Source organism: Onychomys torridus, chromosome 4 (genome assembly GCF_903995425.1).
Source record: "Onychomys torridus chromosome 4, mOncTor1.1, whole genome shotgun sequence".
Classification (NCBI taxonomy): Eukaryota; Metazoa; Chordata; class Mammalia; order Rodentia; family Cricetidae; genus Onychomys; species Onychomys torridus.
In genome coordinates, this window is record NC_050446.1 from 100636375 (window position 1) to 100652269 (window position 15895).

Here is a 15895-nt window from a genome sequence, read left to right on the forward strand (position 1 = left end):
TCCACATCTGGGTAGTGCCACTGATGACTTATCCTCCAGCAGCTTTCATAGGCTCTTCCAACACTATGAAAACTGGACAACAGGGAGGAAACTTCTGCCCCAGATCCTGCTTGGTTTCTCAATCCTAAAACACCCAAGTATGTGGTGTCTTCAGCAAAAAGGGTCTTAACATCTACTTCTTATGGACAATTAAGGACATTGGCAATAGCTTATATTTGTTTGGAGGTCTTTGGGGATTCCCTCACCAACAACTTATAAGGAATTTTGGTTAATAATCTTAGACAATAAAAATCTGGGAGGAGTGTTATCCACTCATGAAGAGTACCTCCACTCAAACTTTAAAAATACAGTGTTTAGTTTTAAAAAAGATACATCAAGTTGGGAAGGAAAAGTGGTAGGGGAGATGAAAGAGGAATTAAAGGGGAAAGAATGGGTAGATTTGGTTAAAAATATTATTTACATGTATCAAATTCTGAAACTTTTTTTTAGTTTGGTAAGAATGATCTATGCTTATGTCGCTGGATAAAAAAGAACTGAAACAAACTATGTTTAATTTATTGTGAGTATAGCATTGTAGAGATACTCAGAAAGAGGAAATTATGTTTTTTTAGTAGACTACAAACTATTAGATTTCTACAGAGCTTTTTCTTTCACCCTTAGTTTTAGTTAACTCTTCTCCTCTCCCCAATTCCTCAGACCCATAATCAATTCTTAAATTGATTGTGTGTGTGTGTGTTCATGCATAAATGCATGTAGGTATCCACAATGGCCATAAGAGAACATTGGGTCCCAAAACTTGGAGTCACAGGAAATTTTTTGCTACCTAATGTGGGTACAGAGAATTAAATATCCATCTTTTGCAAAAACATCAAGTGTTCTTGACCATTGAGCCATCTCTCCAGCCCTGAGTCTTCTTCTGTTCCATTGATCCATGCATCTGTCTTGTGCCAATGACATGTTTTTACAAGTATGGCTCTGTAGTAAATCTTGAAATCAGTATGATGTTCACTCCTACAGTATTCTGTTTACTTGGAATTGATTCAGCTACCTTTGCTTTTTGTGTATACGTCTATATAGATTTCAAGGTTGCTTGTTGTGGAATATTATTTTAACTATGTAAAGGTGTGTTACATTTGTTTATGCTGTGGAATATTTATTTAACGGTACAAAGGTGTGTTGCATTCTTTTTTCTTTTTATTGTATTTTTTTAAATTTTATAATTTAATTTAATTTTACATATCAGCCATGGATTCCCCTGTCCGCCCTCCTCCAACTCCCCATTTTCTCTCCCCAGCGCCCCCCCTTCCCATCTCCTCCAGGGCAAGGACTCCCCTGAGGATTCAGCTCAACCTGGTAGATTTGGTCAAGGCAGGTCCAGTCCCCTCCTCCCAGGCTGAGCAAAGTGTCCCTTCATAGGCCCCAGGTTCCAGACAGCCAGCTCATGCACTAAGGACAGGTCCCGGTCCCACTGCATTCACATTTATTTAACTCTATGAAGCTGTGTTACTTTGCCTGCCTAAAACAGCTGATTGGTCTAATAAAGATCTGAATAGCCAATAGCTAGGCAGGAGAGGGATAGGTGGGGCTGCCAGGCAGAGAATAAATAGAAGGAGAAGGATAGAGGGAGGAGTGAAAAGAAAAGAAGGGGACACTAGGGGCCAGCCACATAGTCACACAGCCAGCAATGAAGTAAGAAGTAAGGAAAGGCATATAGAATAGAGAAAGGTAAAAGTCCAGAGACAAAAAGTAGATGGGATAATTTAAGTTTAAAAAAAAGTTGGCTAGAAACAAGCCAAGCTAAGACCAGGCATTCATAAGTAAGAATAAGTCTCTGTGTGTTTATTTGGGAGCTGGGTGTCAGGCCCCCAAAGAGTAAAAGAGTAGTAAAAAAACCAAATTACATCTCGGCATACCAACATGAGGCTTGACTATCTGTCTAGGTAGGGCCTGAGAAAGATGGAGGAGTAAGATACAACTCTTTTAAGGAACTCTGCTAAATAGCAGAGCACTTAAACAGCCTTTCTCATGCTAAGTAGAAAAAAAAAAAAAAACTAAGAAAAAAAAAAAAAAAACACGCCTGCCACAGTACAGGGGACTGGTAATCCAGAGCTGGGGGTTGAATGTGGAATGTGGTTCCATGTTAAACAAACCTCCAGACTGGGCCAGTGGGCTTGACTTTCACAATATGAAAAGTGGGTGGAGACAGCCACTGAACCTGCAGCCAGGGTCCTAGCTGTGCTGCTTAGCAGTTTAAAGGCTCATGCAGACAAAAAAGACTAGAGATACACAGTGAAGACAGATCCAAACAACAACAACAAAAACTCTAAACAGGTTCCTGTATGTCTAACAATGTGTGTAAGCTTAAGAAAAAGGTTATAGACAGTCATAGAAAGAAAGATATAATTTAAAAATAATATGGTCTTTAAAGAGGCAGTAAAAGTAATATAAAAGAAAAAAGCCACATACTGATAGAAAATACACAGGGAGTGTGGATCTTATATAATATTGTGTCAACTTTGAATATTTTGAATGCTGATGAACAAACAACAGCTGCTGACAGACATGAGAATGTAAACTGGACTGATAAATTGAGCCAACCTAGAAGTCTTAGGGCAATCATAACTTTGAGAAAGAAGTAAAAAATAATAAAATAAAATAAAATAAAATAAAATAAAATGTTACTTTGGGAAAGAGGTTTTGCTTTTTGTTTTCACAGGAATTGAGACACTGTGCGTTAGTTCTAGGTTGATTTGATAGGAGAAGACTTCCTGAATCTTGAAAGCTGATATATATCAACAAAGGTTTATAGCTGGTCTTCCCAGGACTTGGCCATTATCTCAGTTTTCTCAGGGACCCCTAAAGATACCTTTACCTACAGACAACAGGAAGCAGTCTAGAGAAAACAATGCCCACATTCTCAAGAGTTGGGGTATGGGTGGTTGTTGGTTATTTGGTGGGTTATAGATATTTGTTACCATTTAGGGGAATATAGGATAAAAAGACGACTATTAATCTCAGATATTTTGCATTGGGATGGATTTTGGTACAGTGATACAAATTTAAAGTTATTTTTGTTATACTGTATGTATGTTTCAAGTCTTGTTTGGGGTGTTGTGCTTATACAGCTCATTTAAAAATGCAAAGTATAATTAATAAATGAGGTTAGTAGTTAATCTATAGTAATCAAACTTGTAGTCACATTAGGTATGTTTCCAAGGTTAAACGGGTATATTTTAGACAGATAGATGATTTTCAAACACTTCAAAGACTTACAGAATATGTCATTGAAGATGCTTAATAACCTAAGGATTTTCATGACAATGAGACACATCTGCTCCTGGCAGCACAAATTTGCTTCATAAAGGGATGATGGGCATCAAAGAAACTACATACAGAGTTTGCTTTCAATGTGGCAAGGACACAGGCAAAGGACTGCTAACTTTGCTGAGGCAAGGTCCTTCAAATTTCCTGCTTCACCTAAAAGTCTGCCAGATATTCTAGACCTGTATGCCAAAGATGGATGCACCAACATTGCAGAAGAACTTTGGGTGATTGCCCAGGTAGCCAGATGTTTCTGTTGTTAGGTAATATTATATCCTTCTGTGGTCTTTGATGGAGTTGAAGACTAGATAGTTATAGTTGCAGTTTTCTTTAGTTGTGATAAAAAGTAAATTAGGTATAAAACTTTGTACTCACTAAAATAGGATAGTGTTTTCTTTAAATTTGCCAGACACAAATGGGCTGGAAATTGTGAATATAATCCTTACTTGATAATTGTTCTTATTTTATATAGTCTTACTATGTTTACATTAAAGCCCTTTCCTTTTATTTAGACAAACAGGGGGAAGTGTTGTGAAATATTATTTTAACAGTGCAAAGGTGTGTTACATTTGTTTCTGCTGTCTTTGTTAACAATACAAAAACATATTACATTTGTTTAATTAAATAAAATTACCCTGGGGTCAAGAGGCTGACAAGAAGTGGTAGGGAGAAACTAAGTGTATCCAGGGTTCTTAAGTGGAGGCTGAGGAGAAGGATGCCCCTTTTATTTTTGGGAGACAGGAGCAAAGAGAGAAGGTTAATTACTTGCTATTAAGCCTCTTTAAGTGAGAAGACTTTCACCTCAACATTTGAATCCTGAGTTCTATAGAAGGATAGAGATTTGGGTAAAGTTTCCTTTAGCAAAGTGATAGAGCCAGTGCCTGAGAGAATGGAATTCCCACCTGGCTGCAGCCTGTATGGCCAAATTGCTGCTGGTAGCTGCAGAGTTGCAATTGTCTGCTGGGACAGCAGTTGCTTAAGGTACAGCCACTGTATTGAATGTAAAACAACAGGCTTTTTTTGTTTGTTTGTTTGTTTGTTTGGGTTTGGCTTGGTTTAGGGTTTTTGTTTTGTTTTGTTTTTCTGTTTCTGTAAATATAATGGCATTGGGATTTTTATTGCATTGAAACTGTGGATTTGGTAGAATGGCCACATTTAGAGTATTGATTCTTCCAAACCATGATAATTGGAGGTCCTTCTATCTTCTACTGTCACCTTCAATTTCTTCTTCAGTGTTTTAAAGTGTTCACTGCAGAGGTCTTTCACTTCTCTGGTTAGGTTACTCTAAGCCTTGGAGTTTAAGGTGCTGCTGCTGCTGCTGCTGCTGCTGCTGCTGCTGCTGCTATTGTCACTGAGGCTATTGCAAATGGGATTGCTTCTCTGGTTTCTTTTTTTCTGAGTATGTCTGCCATTGACATAAAGGAAGGTTACTGATTTTTGTATGTTAATTTTGTATCCTACCACTTTTTTGTTGTTGAAATAGGATCTTACTATGCAGCCCTGGCTAGCCTAGGACTCACAATGTAGACCAGAGTAGCCTTAAATTCCTAGAACTCCACCTGACTTTGCTTCCTGGATTCTGGGATTAAAGGTGTGGATCACCATGCCTAGGCTTCCAGGAGTTTTTTTAAATGAAGTTTTTAATGTAGAGAGAGAACCATGTTATCTGCAGTAGGAGTCCCTTAACTTCTCCTTTCCTGTTTACATACTTTGTGTTTTCTTCTCTTGTCTTAATGCTGTAGATAAGTCTTCAAACACTACATTGAGTAATCGTGAGATAACTAGACTCTGTCATTTTGTTCCAATCTCAATGAGGATGCTTCAAGTGTTTTTCCATCTATTCTAATGTTGACTATAGGTCTGTCATGTATAGCTCTTGTTGTGTTGGAATATGTTTTCTCCATTCTTTACCTCTCTAGGACTTTTACCATGAAGGGATGTTGGGTCTTGTCAAAGGCTTTTTCTGAATCTATTGAAATGATCATGTGGCTTCTGTCCTTGAGTCAGTTTATATGACAAATTATATTTAATGATTCATATATATTGACCTATCTGTGCATTTCTGGAATGAATCTCACTATTACTATTAATTGCTATTACTATTGAACATTACAAGCCCCACTATTCACTCTAGTTGACAAGTCAGGGAATAATGTCCAGAAAAAAATAAGTAAATTGTTCAAGACCCAGTACCCTATTAATGGAGCCAAGCAGTCTGTCTGAACCAAACTGCATGGCCATTTCCACTGTTCAAAAGAGCCATGCACTGTGCTCTGTTCTTTCCTGACCCCTAAACCTTGATACTGCTCCTGTTCATCCCACTCAGAGATACATCCTGCTGCTTCATTCATTGAACTTTTCAACAATCTGCTACTTTGTAATGACTTGCCCTGGTCCTACAGTCCTATAACACAGAACTCAGCAATTCTTTGGGTGTTAGAAAGAACAGTTGAGTAGTACTGCCTGTGGGTTCTTTTTAGTGCCATGATTAAGTCACTGTTTGGAGGAGAGAGCAAGGAAAGATACAGTCACAGTCTTCCTTTTTTCTTTTTGATTTTTCAAGACAGGGGTCTCTGTGTAACAGCTCTAGCTGTCCTGGACTAGTCTTTAAAGGGATAATTCCCAACTGTTTATATAAATTAGCAAAAGGATAAGCAATAGTGAATTGGGTGATCTGTCTATGACCCCAGATGGACTGACAGACACCAGTGGGAAAGGAGGTAAGTTCCACCTACTTCCCCCCAGAGCCTCCAATCTTTAAGACACAGCAGTGTCTCTTATTTAACCATAACCCAGCTCCCTTTCCAAAGTGTTCAAAGAGACTCACAGCAGCATGAGTGCATAGAATAACAGTGCTAAAATATAAACAATGAAGTCAACCAAGGCTCAGAAAAATATAAATATAAAAGTCATGTCAAGGAAAATACTTCATTATTTGGAAAGAAAGAAATACTTAAATCCCTAAAGGCTGAAACACATTTAAAATAGACCTTCCACTCATGTGGTAAAATAGACCTTCTATGCATGTAGTTTAGTCAGTGAGATATTTTTAAGGGCTCAGTTACTGCTATGGGGTTTTCCCCCATGGCAGTTATATACCCAGAATGATTAGGTCAACAAAACTATATAATTTATCCTCAGGATGTGGTCAGCACAAAATATTTCAACATCTTTGGTAAATTTGCATATGGGTTTTCCAAGTCTAGCATTGCCAGAAAGACCACGTCAATACCTTTTATTTCAACAATAAGCCTGAATCATCATCATTCCTTCATTTAACAAGTATTTTGACAATAAATCTTATGCCAGAAACTATGCAATATGCTGAAAAATCTAAAGACAAATGAGACATTGGCCATTTCCTATAGGACTTCCCTCTCTAAAAGAGAACATAGGCTTGCAAATATGCAATTAGTATGCATGTAACAGGTGTGATTACAGAGGTATGTACTCAAGAGGGTGTAGAAGCAAAGACAAATGATGGGAATGTTGTTCTATATGCTGTGAATGTGTGTTGCTCTGATTTGGTTGATAAATAAAACACTGATTGGTCATTATCCAGGCAGGAAGTATAGTATAGGTGGGATAAGCAGAGAGGAGAATTCTGGGAACAGGAAGGTTGAGTCAAGGGTCACCAGCCAGACACAGAGGAAGCAAGATATGAAGGCAGAACTGAGAAAAAAAAATACCAAGCCACATGGATAAACATAAATAAGAAGTATGGGTTAATTTAAGTGTAAAAGCTAGTCAATAGTTAGCCTGAGCTAATGGCTGATCAGTTTTAATTAATATAAGCCTCTGTGTGTTTACTTGGGTCCAAGCAGCTGCAGGGCCATGGGAGCCAGGCAGGACCAGGAAAACTTCAGCTACAGACAAACCTTGGTAAATGCACCTTGTAATACATCTGGTTACAAGGGCACAGGGGTTCTTGCTTGAAGACACTGTCCTTATTTAAACAATCCCAAGGGAGCCATAGAATACCTTTGTGACTTGCTAAATGTGCCCGTGTTTCTGTTTTGATTGTGTAGAGAAATGAGGTAGGGGAAAAGGAGCAGTGACAAGTTAAAATGTTGGTCAGAATGAACAGGTTGGAAAAATATGGAGAAATGTGTAGTAAATAATTTGCAACATCTAGGTTAGTGAGACTGACTCTTGGCATAACGGGCATAGTAATTTTGGGAATCTTCCCTGTGATAAAAGGATCATCAGTATTGAATTTAGCTTTCTTGAAAACTATGCATCCATTCAAACCTCCTACAATCAAATTTTAAACAAAGTCTAGCATCTTGAGAGAGAATAGAAATAGGACATTCATCTACTAATGATTTGCACAAAAAACTGACCTTTCAAAGCTCCCCTATCAAACTCTAAAGTTTGTGGTCCTCCTGTTCTGGCTGGTCTGTATTAAGATTGCTTTAGTAGCCAAAAGAAATACATAGTGGCCCTCCCTTGTCTTTGAGGCATATGTTCTAATATCCAGTAAATACATGAAATTATATATAATGCCAAGAATATTGTTGTTTTCTAGTACAATCATATTGTTTTACTTAGGGTTTCTGTTGCTGCAATGAAACACCATGATCAAAAAGCAAGTTGGTGATGAAAGAGTTTATTTGGCTTACACACCCATATCACTATTCATCATTGAAGGAAGTCAGGACAGGAACTCAAATAGGGCAGGAATAGGTCATGGGGGAGTGCTGCTTACTGGGTTGCTTGTCATGACTTGCTCAGTCTGCTTTCTTATAGAACACAGGACCACCAGTTCAGAGATAGCCCCACAATGGGCTGGGCCCTCCCCCATCAATCATTAATTAATAAAGTGCCTTACAGGCTTGTCTACAGCCTGATCTTATGGAGACATTTTCTTAATTAAAATTCCCACCTCTCAAATGACATTAGCTTGTGTCAAGTTAACATAAAACTATCCAGCACACACTTCTATGATGAAGTTCAATTTATAATAGGTACAGTAAGAGATTAACAATAATAAATAATAAAATAGGATGGTTATTGTAGGGGTTTGAAAGAAAATGACCCTCAAAGGGAGTGGCACTATTAGGAAGTGTAGCTTTGTTGGAGTAGGTGTAGCCCTATAAAAGGAAGTGTATCACTGTGAAAGTGGGCTTGAGGTCTCCTTTGCTGAAGCTACACTCAGTGTGGTAGACAGTTCACTTTCTCTTGCCTGTGTGTCCAGATGTAGAACTCTCAGCTCCTTCTCCAGAACCATGTCTTCCTGCACACCACTATGTTCTACCATGATGATAATGGACTAAACCTCTGAAACTGTAAGCCAACCCCAGTTAAATGCTTTCCTTTATAAGAGTTGCTGTTGTCATGATAACTCTTCACAGAAATGAGAATCCTAAGACAGAAGTTGGTACCACGGACTGAGGTATTATTGTGATAGTCCTGACCACATTTTTGTTTGTTGGAATTTGGGCTTTGGTACTTTGTATTAGGAAAGCAGTGGGATGCTTTAAGTACTGTTTAATGGGCCATACTAGTAGGAGCATGGAAGATCTGAACTGTGAGGGCCTGAATCAAGAGGTTTCAGAGGATAAGAATTTTAGTATGTTGCCTAGAAATCATTCTTGTAGCATTTTGGTGAAGAATATGGTTGCTTTTTGCCATTGTCCAAAGAGTCTGTCTAAGGCTAAAGTGAAGAGTTTTGTACTAATTCTGTTGGCAGAGGAAATCTTAAAACAGCCTAGTATAGACTCTATTGTGTGGTTATTAGTGTTAAGTCTAATGAATATTATAATGAAAAGGAGTAAGCTGAGCTAGGAAAAATACAAACTGTACAATTTGAGGAGAAAGGGGCACCAGAAAGTGGAATAGAGTTGAGTCCTGTGTTCAAAACAATAAACATACTGAGAGATGGAATAAAGGGAGTGGTTTCCAACTTGTGAAAAGGATGTAAAGAAAAGCTTAGAATCAAGTATGATAGCACACACCTTTAATCCCAGCACTCCAGAGGCAGATGCAGGCAGGTCTGAGTTTGAGGCCAGCCTGGTCTACAGATCTAGGTTCAGGACAGCCAAGCTTAGGCAGTAAAGGAAACCATTGAAAACAGAAAGCTGGTGAAGTTGTAATTGAATGAGGGGTACCATGTTCCAGCCCCCAGCAAGCTGTAGAACTTGGCAGCTTTGGCCACATAATTCTGGTTTTAGAGTCAAGGTTAGAAGAAAGGGGTTATAGGATCTACCTCCATAACTAAGGAAAGCAGTTGAAGCCAGACATGTGTCATAGGCCTAGAGAGGCCATTACATGAAGCTATAAAAGTGAAGCCTACAAGGTGGTAGTGGTGCACACCTTTAATCCTAGCACTTGGGAGGCAGAGTCAGGAGGATCTCTATGAGTTCGAGGCCAGCCTGGGCTACAGAGTGAATTCCAGGAAAGGCACAAAGCTACACAGAGAAACCATGTCTCAAAAAAAGTGAAGCCTAGATTGCCTTAGAGACCCCAAGATGTTAGAGATGTCAGAGTTGTGGGATAGCTGTCTCAGAAAGCTGCTAACAAGGAGTGCAACCAGCCCAAGAGAAAGAAGTGTGTTGTAGTCAACAGAGCTTAACAGAGTTGGAGAGCTGAAGAGTGCTTTGTCATCAGACATGGAGAAGCAGAGTTTGGAGTTTGCCCAGATGGTTTTCAGTCTTGCTTTAGCCCAGCATTTCCTCACTATGCTCCCTTCCCTGTGTTTTGAAACAGTAATGTATTTCCTGTGCCATTACATGTTGGAGCTATGTTATCTGTTTTTTGATTTTGATTTTACAGGGGATTACAGTTAATAGAGTACATGAATCTCAGAAGAGACTTTGAACTTTGAACTTTGGACTTTTAAATAAGTTTGAGATTGTTATAGACTATGGAGACTTTTGAAGTTGGACTGAATGTCTTTTTGCACTATGATATGGCTACAAGTCTTTGACAGCCAGGGAGTGTAATGTGGTGATTTGAAGAAAGATGTTCCCCAAAGGGGGTGCAACTATTAAGAGATGTGACTTTGTTGAAGTAGCTGTGGCCTTGTAGGAGGAAGTGTGTCACTGTAGGGGTGGGCTTTGAGGTCTTTTTTGCTCAAATTATGCTCAGTGTAGTAGATAGTTTACTTGCTGTTGCCTATGGTTCAAGATGTAGAACTCTCAGCTCCTTCTCCAGCGTCATGTCTCCCTGCATCTCATGTCCCACCATGATGATAATGAACAAAACCTCTGAAACTGTAAGTCAGCCCCAATTAAATGTTTTCCTTTATGAGTGTTGCCATGATCATGGTGTCTGTTCATAGCAATAGAAACCCTAACTAAGACAGTTATAATAACAGGCTGGAGTTAAGTAATGCAAACATAGTTAGTCTCTCAACTGCCACAAGCCACAAAGCATACATACATATACACTGAGAGAAGGGATGGTGGATAATTAAGCAAGAAAGATCAACACCAGCTTAGTCTTCATTATCCTATTCAGGACTATGTGAAAATTAAAAGCTTATCAATTGTTTCTAGAATTTCTATGCATACTTCTGATGACTGACCGTGAAATGGGGCATTGCAAAGAATGGATTAGGGTTAATGTTACATAACTACAATAGTGTGAATGCTAAATAATTTGTGAAGTGATATAGGAAAAGGAAACCTGCAGAGTTCAGTTAATTTGCCAGGCTCCCTTTCTGTGTCTGTAGGAACCCCAAAGCAAAGGGCTTTATAGACAATGTCAACTTGCCTAATGTTCTAAGGCAAGAGCTGTATTTCTGCTGCAGAAATAAAAGCAAATATAATAATGTTTGAAGAAAATAATCTATTTTCTTCCTTATGCTGGATCATAGGTTGAAATGTTGTGGGATATTTGATAACACTATGTGAAAATGAGTCACTGTTTTACATTGCCTGCCTAAGGCACTTGATTGGTTTAATAAATAGCTGAATGGTCAATAGCTAGACAGGAGAAAATAGGTGGGACTTCCAGGCAGAGATAGGAACTCTGGGATGAACAGAATAAGATTAGCCAGTGAGACATGGAGGGAGTCAGATATACAGAATGAAGGAGTGGTAAAGAGCCACATGACAGAATGTAGATTAATAGAAATGGAATAATTTAAGTTATAGGAGCTCTAAGTGGAACAAGCTCTAAGCTAAGGCCAAGCTTTCATAGTTAATATTAACTCTCCATGTCACTATTGGGGAGCTGGTGGTCCCTAAAGAAAGTCCAACAAGAAAGACCTACAATGTTGAAAAGTTGGGGGAAAAAAGTGAAAAAGCTAAAGAAAGCTGTAGAATGTTTTATTATCAGAAAATTAGTTTAAAAAGGAGCCCTTCAAAAGACATATGCATATTGTGCCCCAAACTAATCCACTGGGAACTAAAACAACTAAATCCATGCACTAAAGGTCTATGAGAAATGGTATTAGTTTGAGAGTACATGACACAAGAGAATCACATGCCAAGACTTGAAGTCCAGAACCTCCATCGTGTGTCTCCGAGAAGATTACTTAACCTGCTAAGAGTTTGTCTCACTTGAAAATGGGGGAAATACAAGTATTAACCTGGCTGGGATGTTCAGATTGAATGTAACAATACTTACTCTATCAAGAACTGTCCATCAGTCCCTGCTTTTCCAGATGGGTAAACAGGTGTGGAAAATGTATCTATGCTATACAGTCTTTCAGGTGAGTTAAGGACCTTCCAAGTAATAGCCACAACCTGCCTTCTCTCCTCCTTTTACCAGAGTACAGTTGGATTTCCTTTCATTTCTTTCCTACAATTCAGTTTCCTGCATGACTCTCTCACAATGATGCCCTGTTTTAAAAACTTCTCATGATCAAACAAAAACAAAAAGTTCCCATGATCCTCAAGCCCTTCCTCTTGCCCAAACATGCTCAAAGGTGTTTTTTGTTGATGTCACTTGTTCATGAACTCTTCTATGCCAAGAACACTGGGGATTGCACACTATACTCCTTTCCTATTTAAATTTCAGGGATTTTTTTGGTGGGGCAGGGGGCGGGGCTTGGAAACTATTATTCAGCCACCATCTTTTCCTTGCTTTCTCTATTTCCATAGTTTATTAGCCTTAAGGAATTCCCTCCCAGATCGTGCTGGGATTTCTAAGAAAGATTAGAACATTTTTGAGGTTGGGAACTAGTCCAACTTAACACAGACTGCCTCAAAGATGATAGGAAGTCAATATAAGCAAGACTTATTGTCTTTTCTCACAGGCAGAAGCAGGGAGTGCATTGTGCTATCAGGAAGCACTGCAGGCCAAGAGAGGGGGGAGTCCCTCAGCACTGGGGCTGTCCAGCCTCACTGCCTACTACCCTGAGTTTAGCAGCACAGCATCACCAGGAGAACCAAGGAAAGAATGAGTGCAGGTTTCCATTTATCCTAAGATGATACTTCCATCAAGTAGAAAGTACACAATCCCCTATCACAGTACAGGAACATCACCTGAAACCATTTTAAAGGGGAGTCACAGATGGTAACTGAGGCCAGCTCAAAAGAGGAAGGGGATGTAGGTGATCAGAAGACTACAGGTTGGTATGAAAGAGGACAAGCCATCCATGTCATAACCCTGTCTCAATCATCTCAGAAGTGGACATTACAATTCTAAACATATATGCACTGAACACAGGCAGACCCATGACTGGAGAGATGATTCAGTGAACAAGAAGACCTACAGATTTGGTCATTGGAACCCACATGGCAGCTCACAACTGCACAACCACCTTTACCCCAGTTCCAGGAGATCCAATGCCTCTTCTGACTACCTCAGGTTTCTACACACAATGCAGTATGCATACATGCACTCAGGCACGTGCGCGCGCGCACACACACACACATACACACACACACACACACACACACACACACACACACACACACATAAAATTAAAATATTAGTAGACACAAAGTCTCAGAGTAACTTCAGCACAGCACCGGTGTGAAGCTTCAATATCCTACTCTCACCATTAGATCATCCAGACCAAAACCAATAGAGAAACACTAGAACTTACAACATCATATACCAAACAGACATTTATAGAGTGCTCCACTCAAACACTAAACATCCACATATTTCTCAGGAGCCAGTAGAACTTGAGGCAGATCACATATTGAAACACAGAGCGCATGTCTCAGCAAATACAAGAAAATTTAAATAGCTCCTTGTATTTTATCTGACTGTATTGTGATAAAGCTAGAAATCAACAGCAAGAGAAACTATGGAAAATATGCAAAGTCAGAGATTAAACTACACACTGTTGAATAATTAATGGGTCATTAAAGAGATCAAAGAGGAAAACAAAAATATCTTAGAGTTAAACAAGATGAATACATGAAAATCAACAAGATAAAATGAAGGCAGTCTTAAGACAAAAGTTTATGTCTCTAAGTAGAGCATTTAATAACTAGAGAGATCTCAAACAAATAGCAAAACTATACACCTTAGGACATTGCAAAAATGTATTAACCAGTTTGTGTGTCAGTTTGACATAGGCTAGAGTCATTTGGAAAGGGGAACCTCAATTAAGAAAATGCCTCCACCAGATTGGCCTGTGAGCAAGTCAGTAGGCAGCACTCCTCCACAGTCTGCATCAGTTCTGCCTCCAGGTTGCTGTCTTGAGTTTCAGTCCGGACTTCCCTGGGTGATGGAGTATGGCCTGAGAGTTGTAAGCTGAATAAACCCGGTCCCACACAGGTTCTCTTGGTCACAGTACTTTCATCACAGCAGTAGAAACCCTAAGACAGGGAAAGGGCAACAAACAAGCCCCAGAGCAGTAGACTGGAAAAAATAATGATAATCAAAGCAGAAATTAAATAAATAATTAAAATCAATGAAACTAAAGTTGGTTCTTTGGAAATATATAAACAAACTTGGTAAGTCCTCTGCCAACTTAACCAAAAACAGAGAGAAATTAATAAAATTAAATCCAAATAAGTAAAATTAGAGAAGGAAATGGAAACCCATTACAGTGCAACAGATAACAAGGAAGCTCAGAAAACCCCAGGTCATGTCTTAAATGCTATATTCTAATCAATTGGAAAATATAAAAGGGATAAATTAATTCCTAGATAAATATGAACTACAAAAATTAAACCAACATGAGATAATAATGTATATCCTAAAGAATCCACAAAAAAAAAAAAAACCTAGACTTGATAAATGTTCTCAGTCAAGTGGTAGGACACAAAATCAGTCTTCTTATAAACCAATGGCAAATATACTGATAAAGAAATCCAAGAAACAATCCCATTCACAACAGCCTTAAAGAAATTCACCCTAGAATTAGACCCATCTCCCTAAAGTAAAAGACTTCTACAATGAAAGTTTTTAAAAATTAGAGAAAGAAATTAAAGAAGTCACTAGAAGATGGAAAGACCTCACATCCTCTTGTACTGGAAGAATCAATACTGTGGATATGGCCGTCTTACCAAAAGCAACCTATAGTTTTAAAGCAGTCTCCATCAAAATATGAACTTCAACTTGATAGGCACAGAATAAATGATTTTAAAATTCACATGGGAGTACAAAAGACCTCAGTTCATCAAAGCAAAAAGAGATACTTGCTCGTCCATGCCTATCACTGCTCTGTTCACAACAGCAAGGCATCCATCTACAGATCAGTGGAGAATGAAATGTGGTACCTATGCACAATGGAATTTTATTTTGCCATAAAGAAAAATAAAATTATGTAGTTTGCAAGAAAATGGATGGAGCTGGAAAGTATTATATTAAATGATGTCACCCAGTCTCAGAAAGGCAAACAGCATATGTTCTCTCTCATATGGGGATCTGAGTTCCTAATCTTTGATGTATGTGTATCTATGTGGGAGTGAGGGAGGGCAGACTTCAAGAAATCAGGCTGGGGCCTATGCGAGGGAAAAGATTGCTTTCAATAACAGAGAATTACTCTGTAATTAATCTCATTTGATGTTTTCTATCCTGTATTTACAATCTAAAAGGCTGTGATTGATGATATTAGCATATAATTGTGTGTGAGATATTTTAAATCCCCAATTATGTTCTGTTAAGAATTGCTGTTCAAATGTACTTCCTATTGTATTGTGACAGGGCAAAACAGTGCAGAGATTCCTCTATTTGTATTCTGTCTGAGGCCATTTCAGTTTCAACTAGAAGCTGATCTCCTTGATGGAGAATCCCATGGAAAACTACCCAGCTCTGTTCTAGGAACCCAAGGTCAGGATGCCCCAGATGATTCATCTCAGCTTCTGTTAAACTGCTCACTTGTGCAGAACCCCCTCCAGCTCACTCCCTACCTTAGCTTCTGTTAAACTGCTCACTTGTGCAGAAACCCCTCCAGCTCACCCCCTACCCTAGCTTCTGTTAAACTGCTTGCTTGTGTGAAACTCCCCTGTAGCTGCCAAGCAAGATTCCAGGATGTGGTTTTTGCCTTCAAAAACCCCACACTCTGGACACTCAGGGCTACACTTAGGACCTGAAAACCTGGAATAAAGCTGGCTGGATTAAAGATGCTCATTGTTTCTAAACTATATCTGAGTAGTCTTCACTAGTTGTATCTCTAAACAGTATTTCCTCCACTAATCAGTAATGAAAATGTTGTAGAATT